The following is a 16,391-nucleotide window of genomic DNA, read 5'->3' on the forward strand; positions in this document are numbered from 1 at the left end:
AAGTCTGTAGCTTACAGTGGAGTGTTTAATGGGTGGTGCAAATGAAATTTGCTCAGTCCTAAGCTGCAGTCTCGCTGCCCACCTCACTTGGGTTGGCATATCGAAGAGGCAGATTCACTTTGCATCTAACCTCTGCTGCAAATACCCTGGGAGAGTTTGATTGACAAGGTTGGAGTGATATAACTCCATGTTCTCCCCCTCAACACAACACTCCCCTCAGATTAACACAAACCTCTCACCTCAACACATCCCTTCCCCTCCCAATAACCCCCTTTCAGCTCAAAACGACCCGCTCAACACAACACACTCCCTCTCTCAAATGAACATCACCCCCTCACTTTAACTCTTCCCACATCAACACTCCACTCGCCCCCTCAACGCAACACCTCTGCTCTCAGCTGCATACCCCTCCTCTCAGCCCTAGGATGCTGTTTTAATGTGCATGGAGACAGCACAACATGAAGAAACCTTTGCAATGTAGTGATGAGTGGAACCTGGAATGTACTGTCTGACCGTGTGGTGGAAGCAAATTCCATCAAGGACTTCAACGGTAAATTGAATGGGAAGTTGAAGGGACACTATTTACAGCGTTAAGGGGAGAGAGAGACATCAAATTAGCCATTATCTATTAGACTGGAGGAGCAGGCTCGAGCGGCAATCGCCTAATACTTCTCCTATTTCTCTATGGGGGCTGTAAAAGAAACTTTATTCTCTATCTGTCCATGTACTGTGGCTTTCCTGGTAGTTTTTGTTGGGGGCAGAGGGAGCTTAACTCTGTATCTAACCCCGTGCTGTACCTGTCTTGGGTGAGTTTGATGAGGACAGTATAGAGGGAGACTTACTCTGCATCTAAACACGTACTGTCCCCATCCTGGGAGTGTTTGATGAGGGCAATGTAGAGGGAGGTTTATTATGTATCTACCTCCCCGCCATGCTGTAGTTGCTCTGGGAGTCTTTGATGGGGACATTGGAGGGGGAAATTTACTCTGTACCTCAGTCCGCCCTGCACCTGTCCTGTACATTGCCCCTCTCCTCAAATTTCCCATTCACACTTCAATTTAGCATGGCAAATCCAACTAACTCCCACATCTTTGGAGTGTGGGAGGAAACCGGAGCACGCAGAGGATTTCCACGTAGTCAGGGGAGAACGTGCAAACTCCACACAGACGGTGACCCGAGGCTGGAATCGAACCCGGGTCTTTGACGCCATGAGGCAGCAGTGCCAACTCATGTGTTACTGTGCCACCCCTCAACTGAACACATCCCCGCTCACCACAAAATTCCTCTCCCACCTCCAGTCTCACTTTCACCTCAACTCTCCCACCTCTCACCTGTACATCTCACCCTCTGTTATACTTGAACTGGAGATTCATATTTGAACAATGTAAAGGAAGCTATTTTGTGTATTTAGGCCTGTGCTGTCTCGAGAATTAGGGTATTTAATGTGACAGTGGAGAGGCAGCTTATCTTTGTAAATGTTTGATGGGTGCAAGCTTGTGGGATATCTAGCCTGAAGATTGCCTGACTAATCCTCAGAGTTGAACCTTCAGTTTAGCAGCCATGGGACAGCCTGGTCATGCAGTTAAGTTGGGGTGGGGGTTGAGGGGCATTAGCCTGACACTGTATATCTGCAGTTAACATTGGAGTGTTTGATGGGATGTTGCAGATGATGTTTGCTCTGTGTTTCAGGGCTGTCACTGTGCCCTCCACACTCTGGATGGCAGCGTGAAGAGACAGATCGACTTTACACTGAATCACTGCAGCAAATATTCTGGGAATGTTTGTTGGATCAGTGTGTGTTGATATAACACCATGTTGTTCCCCTATCATCTGAAAGCTCCCGCTCACATCAACACACTCCCTCTCACCTCAACTCCCAGCATCCACAGCAACACCTCTCAACTCAACACTGACCCTCTCAGCTCAAAATTCCTCTTCACTTCAACTCTCTCTCTCTCACTCACCCCACTCGCATCAAAAATAGGATTGGCCTTGTGAGTTCCTTCAATCTTTCTGATCCTAGGCTGTCATCAACAGCATAAAGTTTCACTGCGCAACAGCAGTCTGTTCCTACACGGAAACACTAGTGTTGAATAATTTCTGAATGAAGCATCTATTTCAGGACAAGCTAAGATTGCGGCGTTGAAGCATGATGCTAAATACCAGAATTGTCTATATCAATGTCTGATTTCTCCATGTCCTGTGTTACATTGATTTGGGTGAGAATTTAGGAGGCATGGTTAGTAAGTTTGCAGATGACATCAAGATTGCTGGCATAGGGGACAGTGAAGGATATCTCGGATTGCAACGGGTTCTTGATAAATTGGGCCAGTGGGCTGACAAATGGCAGATGGAATTTAATTTAGACAAATGCGAGGTGATGCATTTTGGCAGATCGAATCAGGGCAGGGTTTACTCAGTTAATGGTCAGACGTTGGGTAGAGTTATGGAACAAAGAAATCTCGGGCGGAGGTGAGGGAAATACAGGCATTGACAGTAGAACAGAGGTGCGGGTTGAAGTGAGGTAGTGGGAGGAGACACAGGATTCGGTGGGGAGGGAGGAGGGGGGGATCGCCAGCATGGCGTCAGTGCCAAGCTCCTTGTCTCTGGAGAAAATCCTCAGTCACAGCCTTCTGGGATTCCTGATTTACAGAAATAAACAACTAAATAAACAAATAAATAAATGTTGGGCGGCTGATTATCAGAAGTCGCCCCAAGGAATGGACACAGCTTGTTCCCAGTTTAAAGAGGGGAGTTTATCTCTTTCTGTGACTGAGATATTGTCTATTCGGACTCGGGATATGTATGGCGTTCAGTGGCTGGATGGGAGGATTACACCAGGCATGAGGCTGGGACAATTAAATTTCTCCCCTTTGTCCCGTCCCGATATTGTCAAATTGTTGCCCATGGAGTCTGTCTGTGCATCAATAACCAGCTGCCTTTCCTGAGCTGCAACTTCTACGCACGCAAATTTAAAAAGGAACTGTCTGTAAAACATGCGAGGGACGAGGGAGGGATGAAATTAAAATTCCCCGGCCTTGGCAATGGCTTGTTCCCAATACCAGATTCCGGATTGTGTTTTTAGAAGGGGTGCTGTGAATTGGAGAATTGCCAGGGGCAGGGGCTCAGGACAGGGAATTACGATGACTGTTTCTGTCACTCCAGCTTTCTGGGCTGGAGAGAATTGTTATGTTTCACTGGAGTGGAGCGAATCCTGCTCTTTGCCCCAAGGTTTAATGCAGCCTCTGTGAGTAGGCCTCAATTCAAGCTCTAAATGCAACAGAAACAGATGGAGAGAGACACAGGGAGTGAGATGAGGAGTGAGCGTGGGTATGAAAACAGCTGGATGTGGTGGGCTAAACTGAGGCTGTTAGTGGGAGCGGGCTTCAATGAGGGATGCACTCTACATTTTAATTCTGAGGGCCCGTTGGGGCATGTCTCAGTCTCTTTGCCTCTGCCTCTATCTCTGCCTGTTGCATTCTCTTTGTCGCATTCTCTCTCTCTCTGTCGCTGTCTGCAAACATCTACTCAATAGTAAAATCTTTGCACACTATATGCCTGTCAGTTTCGACATTACAATCATGCTGAAACTGAGTGAGAGAGATCCACGATGAGAAAGCCTGCGCTGAATTTTAAAATTCCCACTATTTTGAGGATCTTTGTATGAACAGGGTGATTACAGAACTCCAAAATTACAATGGCGTGGTCACATTATATGTCACACACGGAGGAAACCCCTGCGGACACAGGAGAACGTAAAAACTCCACACAGACACAGTGACTAAAGCCGAGAATCGAACGCGATTCCCTGGCGCTGTGAGGCAACAGTGCGAACCACTGTGCCACCATGCCCTTGAACAAAATGGCATGCCAGGCCATTTCGGAGGACAGTTGAGAGTCAGACACGTTGCTGTGGATCTGGAATGGCATGCAGACCAGACCAGGGAAGGACGGCAGATTTCCTTCTCTATGGACATCACTGAAGCAGGGGGAGGGTGAATGTGTGGAGAGAGAAATTGAGAGTGAAAGGGAGAAAGAGAGAGAGAGAGAGTGTTGTGGGGACAGGGAAGAGTGTGAGGTAACACAAGGAATTGGCAGCAAAGCAGAGGTGGGGGAGCGGATAGAGAGTGAGAAAAGACACACGGTCTCCAGTGTGGGCTCAGTGCTCAGTTCCCAGTCTCTGGAGAAAAGCCTCAGTCACAATCCACTGGGATTCCTGAATCACAGACATAAATAAACAAATGAATGCTGGGAGGCTGATTTCAAAAAGCTTCCAAAGGAAGATTCCACATTATCCTCACCGGATACGGTCACATTGCTGTCCATGGGATCCTGCTGTGCACCAATGACCAGCAACATTTCCTCATCTGCAACTTGTAACCAAACAACTAGAAAATCAAACCAGCTCAATGACTGTCATAACTCGGGCGGAGAGATTGCAAATAGAGCTTAATCCGGACAAATGTGAGGTAATGCATTTTGGAAGGTCGAAAACAAATAGGAACTATATAGTAAATAGCAGAACCATTAAGAGTACGGCTAGACAGAGGGATCCAGGTTTACAGGTACACAGGTCACTGAAAGTGGCAACGCAGGTGGAGAAGGTAGTCAAAAAGGCTTATGGCATGCTTCCCTTCATTGGCCGGGGCATTGAGTTTAAAAATTGGCAAGTCATGTTGCAGCTTTATAGAACTTTAGTTAGGCCGCACTTGGAATATAGTGTTCAATTCTGGTCGCCACACTTCCAGAAAGATGTGGAGGCTTTGGAGAGGGTACAGAAAAGATTTAACAGGATGTTGCCTGGTATGGAGGGCTATGAGGAGAGGTTGGAGAAACTTGGTTTGTTCTCACTGGAACGATGGAGGCTGAGGGGCGACCTGATAGAAGTCTACAAGATCATGAGGGGCATGGATACAGCGGATAGACAGAAGCTTTTTCCCAGGTGGAAGATTCAATTACTAGAAGGCACAGGTTTAAGGTGCGAGGGGCAAATTTTAAAGGAGATGTACGTGACAAGTTGTTTTCGACAGAGGGTAGTGGGTGCCTGGAACTCACTGCCAGGGGAGGTATTGGAAATGAAGTGAGTTTTAAGGGGTGTCAAAGAAGAAAGAAGAACAAAGAACAATACAGCACAGGAACAGTCCCTTCGGCCTTCCAAGGCTGCACCGATCATGTGTTCCTAACTAGACCATCCGTTTGTATCCCTCTATTCCCAGTCTGTTCATGTGGCTATCTCGATAAGTCTTAAATGATCCTAGCGTGTCTGCCTCAATCACCTTGCTTGGTAGTGCATTCCAGGCCCCCACCACCCTCTGTGTAAAATGCATCACCCGCATATCCATACTGAACCTTGTCCCCCTTACTTTGAACTTGTGACCCCTTGTGTTTGTCATTTCTGACCTGGGAAAAAGCTTCCAACTGTTCACCCTATCTATGCCCTTCATAATTTTATAAACTTCTATTAGGTCGCACCCCCCCCCCAACCTCCGCCTTTCCAGGGAGAACAACCCTGGTTACTCAAACTCACCTCATAGCTAAGACCCTCCATACCAGGCAACATCCTGGTAAACCTTTTCTGCACTCTCTCCAAAGCCTCAACGTCCTTCTGGTAGTGTGGCTATCAGAACTGGCACCGTATTCCAGATGTGGCCTAATCAACGTTCTATATAACTGCAACATCATATGCCAACTTTTATACTCTATGCCCTGTCCAATAAATGCAGGCATGCCATATGCCTTCTTCACCACCCTCTCCCCTGTGCTGCCACCTTTAAGGATCTGTGGACTTGCACACTGAAGAAGGGAAAGGGTTAATGTTTTTTTGTACTCAATGTATTTTGTGCCTAAAAGGTTGAACTTTGTATCTGGAATGTATCATAAACATATTGCTTACTTGTGGCTAGTCATCCCTTTTTTATATTGCTCCTGGTAGTAGCATAAGCCATTTGTTCATGTCTTTCATCTGTTACCTTTAGTATAAGCCATTTGTTCATGGTTCCCTCGCTTGTTTATATCATTCTGATAAAACAGACAGTTGAATATAGATGTTAGGGGGTAAGTCTTTCTTTCCGTAGGCTTGTCTATGATTTAAACAGAGGAAGCAGCGACCAAATGATAGAGTGCGAGAATGGCCGTTTGAAGGAGGACTCCCACTGGGACAGTTGCACTCAGTCACTCAGTCACTTCAAAGGAAACGCTGCGGGAAGAGCAGGGGACCAGAGGTGACACCTTGACTGCAACGACCAGAAGAATTGTGCTTTATGACCCAAGGATACCAGATGGTTTCTAACCATGATCCAAATACTATCAGAAGCTGTTAAAGGAACTATAATTTACGATCAAGGACTGTTAACTGGACTTTGCTTCATGACTTGTATTGGGAACCCTGATGTATAAATATCCATGCTTCTTGTGTTCAGTGAGAACTTTGGCTTCTGCTTTCAAGGGGTCAAGTTCTCCCATAAGCTTGTGAGAATAAAGCCTGACTGTATTTTTGACTCATATCAGCCTATAGAGGTATAATTTCCGTCTTCACACACCCAGAACTCGCTGTGTGTCTATAGTCCTGATGGTTCTGCCATTTATTGTATAGCTCCCCCTGCATTAGATCTACCAAAATGCATCACTTCGCATTTATATGGATTAAATTCCATTTGCCATTTCTGTGCCCAATTTTCCAGCGCCCCTATATCCTGCTGTATTCTCTGACAATGCTCATCAGTATCCGCAACTCTGGCAATCTTTGTGTCGTCCGCAAACTTACTCATCAGACCAGCGACATCTTGCTCCAAGTCATTTATATATATCACAAACAGCAGAGGTCCCAGTACAGAGCCCTGGGGAACACCACTATTCACAGACCTCCAATCAGAAAAAGACCCCTCCACTGCTACCCTCTGTCTTCTATGGCCAAGCCAATTCTGTACCCATCTTGCTGGTTCACTGTTGATCCCGTGAGATTTAACCTTTTGCACCAGCCTGCCATGAGGGACCTTGTCAAATGCTTTACTAAAATCCATGTAGACGACATCCACGGCCCTTCCCTCGTCAATCATTTTTGTCACCTACTCAAAAAACTCAACCAAATTTGTAAGGCATGACCTCCCTCGTACAAAACCATGTTGTGTATTGCTAATGAGACTATTCAGTTCTAAATGTGTGTCGATCCTATCTCTAAGCATTTTCTCCAACAATTTCCTGACCACAGACGTCAAGCTCACTTGCCTATAATAACCTGGGTTATCCTTGCTACCCTTCTTGAACAACGGGACCACGTTTGCTATCCTCCAATCCTCTGGGACCTCACCTGTGTCCAATGAAGAAAAAAAGATTTCTGTTAGAGGCCCAGCAATTTTATCTCTTGTCTCTCTCAGCAATCTCGGACAGATGCCATCTGGCCCTGGGGATTTGTCTAACCTTTTGCTTCCTAAAACACCAAATACTTCCTCCCTTCCAACTGCGATTTGTTCGAACGGATCTTCACATCCCTCTGAGACACTACCAATCAACGTGTCCCTATCCTTTGGGAATACTGATACAAAGTATTCATTTAGGATCTCACCTACTTACTTGGGTTCTAAGCATAATTCCCCTCCTTTGTTATTGAGAGGTCCGACTCTTTTTCTGACAACCCTCTCGTTCCTAACATATGTATAAAATGCCTTGGGATTCTCCTTAATCCCGGCTGCCATGGACACTTTTGTCCTTCTAACTCCCTGTTTGAGTTATTTTCTACTTTCTCTGTGTCCCTCCAGTGCTTCATCTGTTTTTAGCTGCCTGGACCTTATGCATGCCTCTTTTTTCTTTTTGATTAGACCAACAATTTCCCTGGATATCCACGGCTCTCGAATTCTACCTTTGCTGTCCTTCCTTTTTTACAGGCACATGCCTGTCCTGCACTCCTATCAACTGCTCCTTAAAGGCTGTTCAGAAAGCTTGTGGCTTTTGCTACCAAATAAACCTGTTGGACTTTAACCTGGTGTTGTTAGACTACTTACGATCTGAAAGTTTACAGAATTGTGGTCACTGTTCGCCACATGTTCCTCCACTGAAACTTTGATGACCTGAGCGGGCTCATTCCCCAGTACTAGGTACAGCATAACCCCCTCTCGAGTTGGACGATCAACATATTGTTCCAAAGAACCTTCCTGGACACATTTTACAAATTCCTCCCCGTCCGGACTCCCAGCCCGAAGCGATTTCCAGTCTCTGTGAGGGAAATTACAGTCTCCCACTACAACAACTCTATTTTTTCTGCACCTGTCCAGAATCTCCTTACATATCCGTTCCTCAACTTCCTGTGGGCTGTTGGGAGGCCTCTAGTATATCCCCAGCATAGTGACTGCGTCCTTCCTGTTTCTGAGCTCTACCCACAGTGTCTCGTTACATGACCCTTCCATATTGTCCACCCGCTGTACCGCTGTAATATGCTCCCTAACCAGCATTGCGACTCCCCCACCTCTCCTCGCCCCACCTCTGTCTCGCCTAAAACACTTATACCCCGCAATATTCAGCTGCCGGTCATGTCCTTCTTTTAACCAAGTCTCTGTCATTGCAACCACATCCAAGTTCCTGCCAAGCATTAAGGCTCTAAGTTCATCTGTCTTGCCCGTTACGCACCTTGCATTGAAGCAAATGCACTCCAGACCTCCAGGCCCACTGAGTTCATCCTCGCCCAAATGGCTCTTCCTCTTGTATGTCAGGAGATTCTGGATATGTACAGAAAAAATAGGGTTGTTGTAGTGGGAGACTTCAATTTCTCTGGTATAGACTGGAAAGTGCTTCGGGCTGGAGGTCTGGACGGGGAGGAATTTGTAAAATGGAAGGTACTTTGGAACAGTATGTAGATAGCCCAACTAGAGAGGGGGCTATACTGAATCTAGTTCTAAGAAATGAGCCCGGTCAGGTCGTCAAAGTTTTGGCAGGGGAACATGTGGCAAATAGTGACCACAGCTCTGTTAACTTTAGGATAGTAATGGACAAGGACGAGTGTTGTCCTAAGGGTTTGGTGCTAAATTGGGGGAAGGCTAACTATAGCCGGATTAGGCAGGAGTTGGTGGCCGTTGATTGGGAGAGGCTGTTCAGGGGTAGGTCCACGTCTGGCATGTGGGAGTCTTTAAAGAACAGTTGATAAGGCTGCAGGACAGGCATGTGCCTGTAAAAAGGAAGGATAGGAAAGTTAGGATTCGAGAGCGGTGGATAACCAGGGAAATTCAGGATCTGATCAAAAAGAAAAGAGAGGTGTAAGTTAGCTCCAGGGAACTGAAAAAATATGCCAGGAAATAACTCAAACGGGGAGTTAGAAGGGCTGAAAGAGGTGACGAAATGTTCTTGGCAGACAGGATTAAGGAGAATCCTAAGGCAATTTATTCATATGTTAGGAACAAAAGAGTTGCCAGGGAAAAAGTCGGACCTCTCAGGGACAAAGGAGGGGAATTATGCTTAGAACCCAAGGGAATAGGGGAGATCCTAAATGAATACTTTGCATCGGTATTCACAAAGGAGAGGGACTTGTTGCCTGGGAGTGTCTCAGAGGGAGGTGCTGACCCATTAGCGAGAATCTCCATTACAAGGGAGGAAGTGTTAGGTTTTTTAGGTAACATTAAAACTGACAAGTCCCCAGGGCCTGATGGCATCTATCCTAGACTGCTCAGGGAGACAGGAGATGTAATTGCTGGGCCTCTGACGGAAATCTTTATCTCTTCATGGGACACAGGTGAGGTCCCTGAGGATTGGAGGATAGCGAATATGGTACCGTTATTTAAGAAGGGTAGCAGGGATAACCCAGGTAATTATTGGCCAGTGAGCTTGACGTCCGTGGTAGGGAAGTTGTTGGAGAGGATTCTTAGAGACAGGATGTATGCGCATTTAGAACGGAACAATCTCATTAGTGAAAGACAGCATGGTTTTGTAAGAGGGAGGTCGTGCCTTACAAATTTGGTGGAGTTTTTTGAGGAAGTGACAAAAACAGTTGACAAAGGAAGGGCCGTGGATGTCGTCTATATGGATTTCAGTAAGGCATTTGACAAAGTCCCTCATGGCAGGTTGGCTAAGAAGGTTAAGGCTCATGGGATACAAGGAGAGGTAGCTAGATGGGTAGAGAACTGGCTTGGCCACAGGAGACAGAGGGTAGCAGTCGAAGGGTATTTTTCCAGCTGGAGGTCTGTGACCAGTAGTGTTCCGCAGGGCTCTGTACTGGGACCTCTGCTATTTGTGATATATATAAATGATTTGGAAGAAGGTGTAACTGGTGCCACCAGCAAGTTTGCGGATGACATGAAGATGGATGACACGATGATAGTGATGAACATTGTCGGACAATACAGCAGGATATAGATAGGCTGAAAAGTTGGGCGGAGTAATGGCAGATGGAAATTAATCCAGATAAATGCGAAGTGATTTTGGAATAACTAATGTAGGGGGGAGTTACACAATAAATGGCAGAGCCATCAAGAGTATAGAAACACAGAGGGACCTAGGTGTGCAAGTCCACAAATCCTTGAAGGTGGCAGCACAGGTGGAGGTGGTGGTGAAGGCGGCATATGGTATGCTTGCCTTTATAGGATGGGGCATAGAGTATAAAAGCTGGAGTCTGATGTTGCGGCTGCATAGAACGCTGGTTGGGCCACATTTGGAGTACTGGGTCCAGTTCTGGTCGCCGCACTACCAGAAGGACGTGGAGGCTTTAGAGAGAGTGCAGAGAAGGTTTACCAGGACGTTGCCTGGTATGGAGGGTCTTAGTTATGAGGAGAGATTGGGTAAACTGGGCTTGTTCTCCCTGGAAAGATGGAGAATGAAGGGTGACATAATAGAGGTGTACAAAATTATGAAGGGTATAGATAGGGTGAACAGTGGGAAGCTTTTTCCCAGGTCGGAGGTGACGATCACGAGGAGTCACGGGCTCAAGGTGAGAGGGGCGAGGCATAACTCAGATATCAGAGGGACGATTTTACACAGAGAGTGGTGGGGGCCTGGAAAGTGCTGCCAAGTGGGGTGGTGGAGGCAGATACGCTGGCATCGTTTAAGACTTACCTGGATAGTCACATGAGCAGTCTGGGAATGGATGGGTACAAACGAATGGTCTAGTTGTACCAATGAGCGGCACAGGCTTGGAGGCCGAAGGGCCTGTTTCCTGTGCTGTACTGTTCTTTGTTCTTTGGTAGCCTTTGTCTTGGCCCTTTGCTCATCCCCAGTCTCTGCGCTTGCTGACCTATTGTTCTGATCCCCACCCCCCTGCCACATTAGTTTAAACCCACCCAAACCACACTAGTAAACCTCCCAGCAAGGATATTGGTGCCCCTCCAGTTCAGCTGTAATCCGTCCTTCTTGTATAGGTCCCATCCTCCCTGCAAGACTTCCCAGTGATCCACGAAACTGAAACCCTCACTCCTGCACCAGTTCTTTAGCCACGTGTTCAGCTGCACAATCTCCCTGTTCTCACCCTGACTAGCACGGGGAGCAATCCAGACATTGCTACCCTTGAGGTCCTGCTTTTTAGCCTTCTACCTACCTCCCTAAATTGCTCTTGCAGGACCTCCCTGCTCTTTCTCACTACGTCATTTGTACAAATGTGGAAAATGACATCTGTCTGATTACCCTCCCTTTTTTGGATGCTTTCTACCTGCTCAGAGACATCCACGACCCTAGCACCAGGGAGGCAGACTACCATTCTGGAGTCCCGTTCCTGCCCACAGACCCGCCCACATCCTGCAAGAGGAGCATTGAATTGCCCTAACTGCCATCCTTTCCACCCAAAATCCCAACTGTCGCCGCTCTGTGTTCCCGCTCTTTAAACTGTCGCCGCTCTGTGTTCCTGCTTTTTAAACTGTCACTGCTCTGGCTCCCGCTCTTTAAACTGTCGCCGTTCTCTGTTCCTTCTCTTTAAACTGTCGCCGCTCTGCGTACCTGCTCTTTAAACTGTCGCCGCTCTGTGTACCTGCTCTTTAAACTGTCGCCGCTGTGTGTTCCCGCCTCTTTTAACTGTGTCTGGACAAATACATGAACAGGAGGGGAATCGAGGGATATAGTCCCCGGAAGGGTAGGGGGTTTTAGTTCAGTCGCGCAGCATCATCGGTGCAGGCTTGAAGGGCCCAAGGGCATGTTTTCCTGTGCTGTAATTTTCTTTGTTAGGGAGAGAAAAAGGAGGGATAAAATTAAAAATCCCCGGTCTTGGTAAGGCCTTATTCCCAAACACAGAGTACTGTTTGTGTTTGTACACACAGCTGGGGTGGGCAGTGGGATGAATTCTCCCAACATCAGTCACTCGAGCTTCCCCTCTCTCTATCCATGTCTTTCTATGTTGTTTCTTCTAATAAATGGTAGACAGTCCCAATGCGACTCGTTGTTTTTTCAAGGGCGGGGGAGTGGAGGAGTGAGAAGAGGATTGAAGGGATAGGGGGTGAGAAAAAGTGGCTCCCTTTTCCCTCTCGCTCCTTCCAGTTCTGTTTCTTTGTGGTGAGGTTATGAGTCTTATTTTGCCTTAAGTATGGATTAAGCCTCTGTGATTAGGCCTCAAATCAAGGTCTAATCTCAGGGCCCTCAGGATGCCTGTTGCATTTGCTTTATTCCCAAACAGTGTCAGTGTTGAATTTAATGAACTCAATGGTTAATATAATGTAACAAATGTAACATCCAAAAGTTTGCAGATAATACAAAGTTGGGTGGGAGGGTAAGCCGTGACGAAGTGCTTACATCGTTCAGAATGATCTGTACAGGTTGGGTGAGTGGATAAATCAATGGGACATGCAGTATCATTTGGATGAATGTGAGATTATTCACTTTGGAAGCAAAAACAAGAAGACAGATTGCTACCTGAATGGCTGTAAATTGGGAGAGGGGAGTGTGCAGCGGGACCTGGGTGTCTTCGTGCACCAGTCGCGGAAGGTAAGCATGCAGATGCAGCAGGCGGTGAAGAAGGCAAATGGCATCTTGATTCTCATTGCGAGAGGTTGAGTAAAGGAGCAGGATGTTTGTTGCAATTAGACAGAGCCTTGGTGAGGCCACACCGAGAGTATTGTGTGCAGTTTTGGTCCACTTTTCTGAGGAAGAATGTTCCTGCTCTCGAAGGAATGCAGTGAAGGTTTACCAGGCTGATTCCGGGAGTGGTGGGACTGATGTACGAGGAGAGACTGACTGGGTTAGGATTGTTTTCACTGGAATTCAGACGAATGAGCGGGGATCTCAGAGACTTATAAAGTTCTAACGGGACGAAACAGGGTCGATGCAGAGAGGATATTCCCGATGGTGGGAGAGTTCAGAACCAGGGGCCAAAGTCTGAGGATTCAGGGCAGACCATTTATGACGGAAATGAGGAGACATTTCTTCAGCCAAAGAGTGGGGAGCCTCCAGAATTCATTACCACAGGAAGCAGTTGATAAAATAATATTGAATGTATTCAAGAGGCGGCTGGATATAGCACTTGGGGCGAATGGGATCAAAGGATATGGGAAAGGGTAGGGTTGGACTATTGAGTTGGATGAGCAGCCATTGGTCATCGTGAATGGCAGAGCAAGCTCGACGGGCCGAATGGCCTCTTCCTATCTTCTATGTTTCTATGTTTAAAGAAAACCTGGAGCAGCCACTTGAATTCATTGTATTCAGGATATAATTGTGGATTTCCCACTCTGTCTCTTTTGAGAGTCATCGGGAGAGAGAGAGAGAATGAGAGAAAGGCGAGAGAGTATGTAAGAAATAGTGAGCCAAGACAGAATGGTAGGGAGAGGAGATAAGGAATATTGTTGGTAAGAGGGGGCAAGTGTTCGGGAGAACTCTGTTGTGCAGTCACAGCCCATTCTCTGGGTAACAGAACAAAGAAAGTTACAGCACAGGAACAGGCCCTTCGGCCCTGAAAGCCTGCATCAACCATGCTGCCCGACTGAACTAAAACCCCCTACCTTCCGGGGACCAGATCCCTCCAATGCCATTCATGAATTTGTCAAGACGCCCCTTAAAAGTCACGATCGTATCTGCTTCCACTACATCCCCCGACAGCGAGTTCCACACACCCACCAACTTCTGTGTAAAAACACTTGTCTCGTACATCTCCTTTAAACCTTGCCCCTTGCACCTTAAACCTATGCCCCCTCGTAATTGACTCTTCCACCCTGGGAAAAATCTTCTGACTATCCCTCTGTCCATGCCCCTCATAATCTTGTAGACCTCTACCAGGTCACCCCTCAACCTCTGTGATTCCAGTCAGAACAAACCAAGTTTCTCCAACCTATCCTCATAGCTAATGCCCTCCATACCACGCAACATCCTGAAAAACTTTACTGTACCCTCGCCAAAGCCTCCACATCCTTCTGGTAGTGCGGCCTAACTGAGGTTCTTTTAAGCTGCAAAATGTCTTGCCAGTTTTTAAACTCAATGCCTCAGCCGGTGAAGGCAAGCATGCCGTATGCCTTCTTGACTACCTTCTCCAACTGTGTTGCCTCTTTCAATGACCTGTGTACCTGCAGACGCAGATCCCTCTGTCTATCAATACTCTAAAGGGTTCTTCCTTTACTGTATATTTCCGATCTGTAGTGGACCTTCCAAAATGCATTACCTCACATTTGCCCGGATTAAACTCCATCTGCCATCGCTCCGCCCACGTCTTCAACCGATCTGTTGAAGATTGATCGCTCCCTGCAATCCCTCACCCCTCCCCCAGCCCCACCACTTCCTCCACCCATGCCCCACCCCCTCACGCTTGCAAACTCTGCCCCATGCAACCTCTTGCCCCCTTCAACCACTGTCCTGCAACCCCTAGCCCCCTCCTCTGCAACCCCTCTCCACTTCAACCGCTCTCCTGCCACCCCTGCCCCACAACTCCTCACCCCCTGCCCCTCGCCCCCTCTTTCCCCCACAACCCCTCGCCCCCTCTCTCCCCCACAACCCCTCGCCCCCTCTCTCCCCCACAACCCCTCGCCCCCTCTCTCCCCCACAACCCCTCGCCCCCTCTCTCCCCCACAACCCCTCGCCCCCTCTCTCCCCCACAACCCCTCGCCCCCTCTCTCCCCCACAACCCCTCGCCCCCTCTCCCCCACAGCCCCTCGCCCCCTCTCTCCCCCACAGCCCCTCGCCCCCTCTCTCCCCCACAGCCCCTCGCCCCCTCTCTCCCCCACAGCCCCTCGCCCCCTCTCTCCCCCACAGCCCCTCGCCCCCTCTCTCCCCCACAGCCCCTCGCCCCCTCTCTCCCCCACAGCCCCTCGCCCCCTCTCTCCCCCACAGCCCCTCGCCCCCTCTCTCCCCCACAGCCCCTCGCCCCCTCTCTCCCCCACAGCCCCTCGCCCCCTCTCTCCCCCACAGCCCCTCGCTCCCCCACAACCCCTCGCCCCCTCGCTCCCCCACAACCCCTCGCTCCCCCACAGCCCCTCGCCCCCTCTCTCCCCCACAGCCCCTCGCCCCCTCTCTCCCCCACAGCCCCTCGCTCCCCCACAACCCCTCGCCCCCTCGCTCCCCCACAACCCCTCGCCCCCTCGCTCCCCCACAACCCCTCGCCCCCTCGCTCCCCCACAACCCCTCGCTCCCCCACAACCCCTCGCCCCCTCTCTCCCCCACAACCCCTCGCTCCCCACAACCCCTCGCCCCCTCTCTCCCCCACAACCCCTCGCCCCCTCTCTCCCCCACAACCCCTCGCCCCCTCAATACCGATTGATCCTAATCAATTTATTTGCACTTGGACTATCACCTACTACACCTCGTCTATTGATGTGTTTGTCCAGAAGCTTCTTAAATGAGAGAGTCCCTGCCTCCAGCAGCCACTCAGACAGCGCACAGCTCCGCTGGAAACATGGCGGCCGTGAACACGATGCAGTCATGGGGAACAATACTGGGTTCCGCTGGGTACAAACGGGGAACCGGGGATTTCATTCTGACTTTCTGCTTTGCAGCACCTGATTATGAATCCTCTCCGCCCCCCCGAGCCGCCATTCCATTCACTCACCGATTGAATATCAGACCGCTGTCTCCTCCACCGCCATTCCTCACACTGCGCATGCTCCACTCACAGCCCCGCCCCCTCATTCACTCCGATTGGTTGGAGGTCCAGCCGCTCTCGCTTGGTCCTCCAGTCCCGCCCCCTCTTCTTCTATTGGTCTGGTGCTGCCGTCAATCAGCCGGGCATTGTGACGGTTTCAGATGGTGGGGCGTGGCCACAGCCTCAAGCTGACTTGCTGGTCATTGGCAGCTTTTGGTGCTTGGGAATCAGAGCTGGAGCTGGATGGTCAGTTCCCCTGTGTCCGGGGCTGGGGGATTCACACTCATTTCCCCGGGACACTCATTATCACTGCAACTTTACAGGAGAAAGTCCCCGCTTCGATCCCCACTGAAAACCTTGAGTTTACAATTGTCCAAACTGGAAACATTTCCAGATTTAATGCGACAGGAAAATATCAGATCAAATTTCTCAC

General features: G+C 48.8%; 1 long non-coding RNA gene across 1 annotated transcript in view; it reads right to left on the reverse strand.

Annotated features, from left to right (window-relative positions):
* LOC144481613 (uncharacterized) overlaps positions 1 to 15,993 on the reverse strand; it is a 28,895-nt gene extending 12,902 nt beyond the window's left edge. Inside the window, exons 1-2 of the long non-coding RNA XR_013495749.1 lie at positions 15,926 to 15,993; positions 8,620 to 8,708 (exon numbers count right to left, since the gene is read on the reverse strand). This is a non-coding gene — a long non-coding RNA (uncharacterized LOC144481613). The remainder of the gene's footprint in view (positions 1 to 8,619; positions 8,709 to 15,925) is intronic.
* Positions 15,994 to 16,391: the final 398 nt, after the last annotated feature.

Source organism: Mustelus asterias, chromosome 31 (assembly GCF_964213995.1).
Source record: "Mustelus asterias chromosome 31, sMusAst1.hap1.1, whole genome shotgun sequence".
Lineage (NCBI taxonomy): Eukaryota > Metazoa > Chordata > Chondrichthyes > Carcharhiniformes > Triakidae > Mustelus > Mustelus asterias.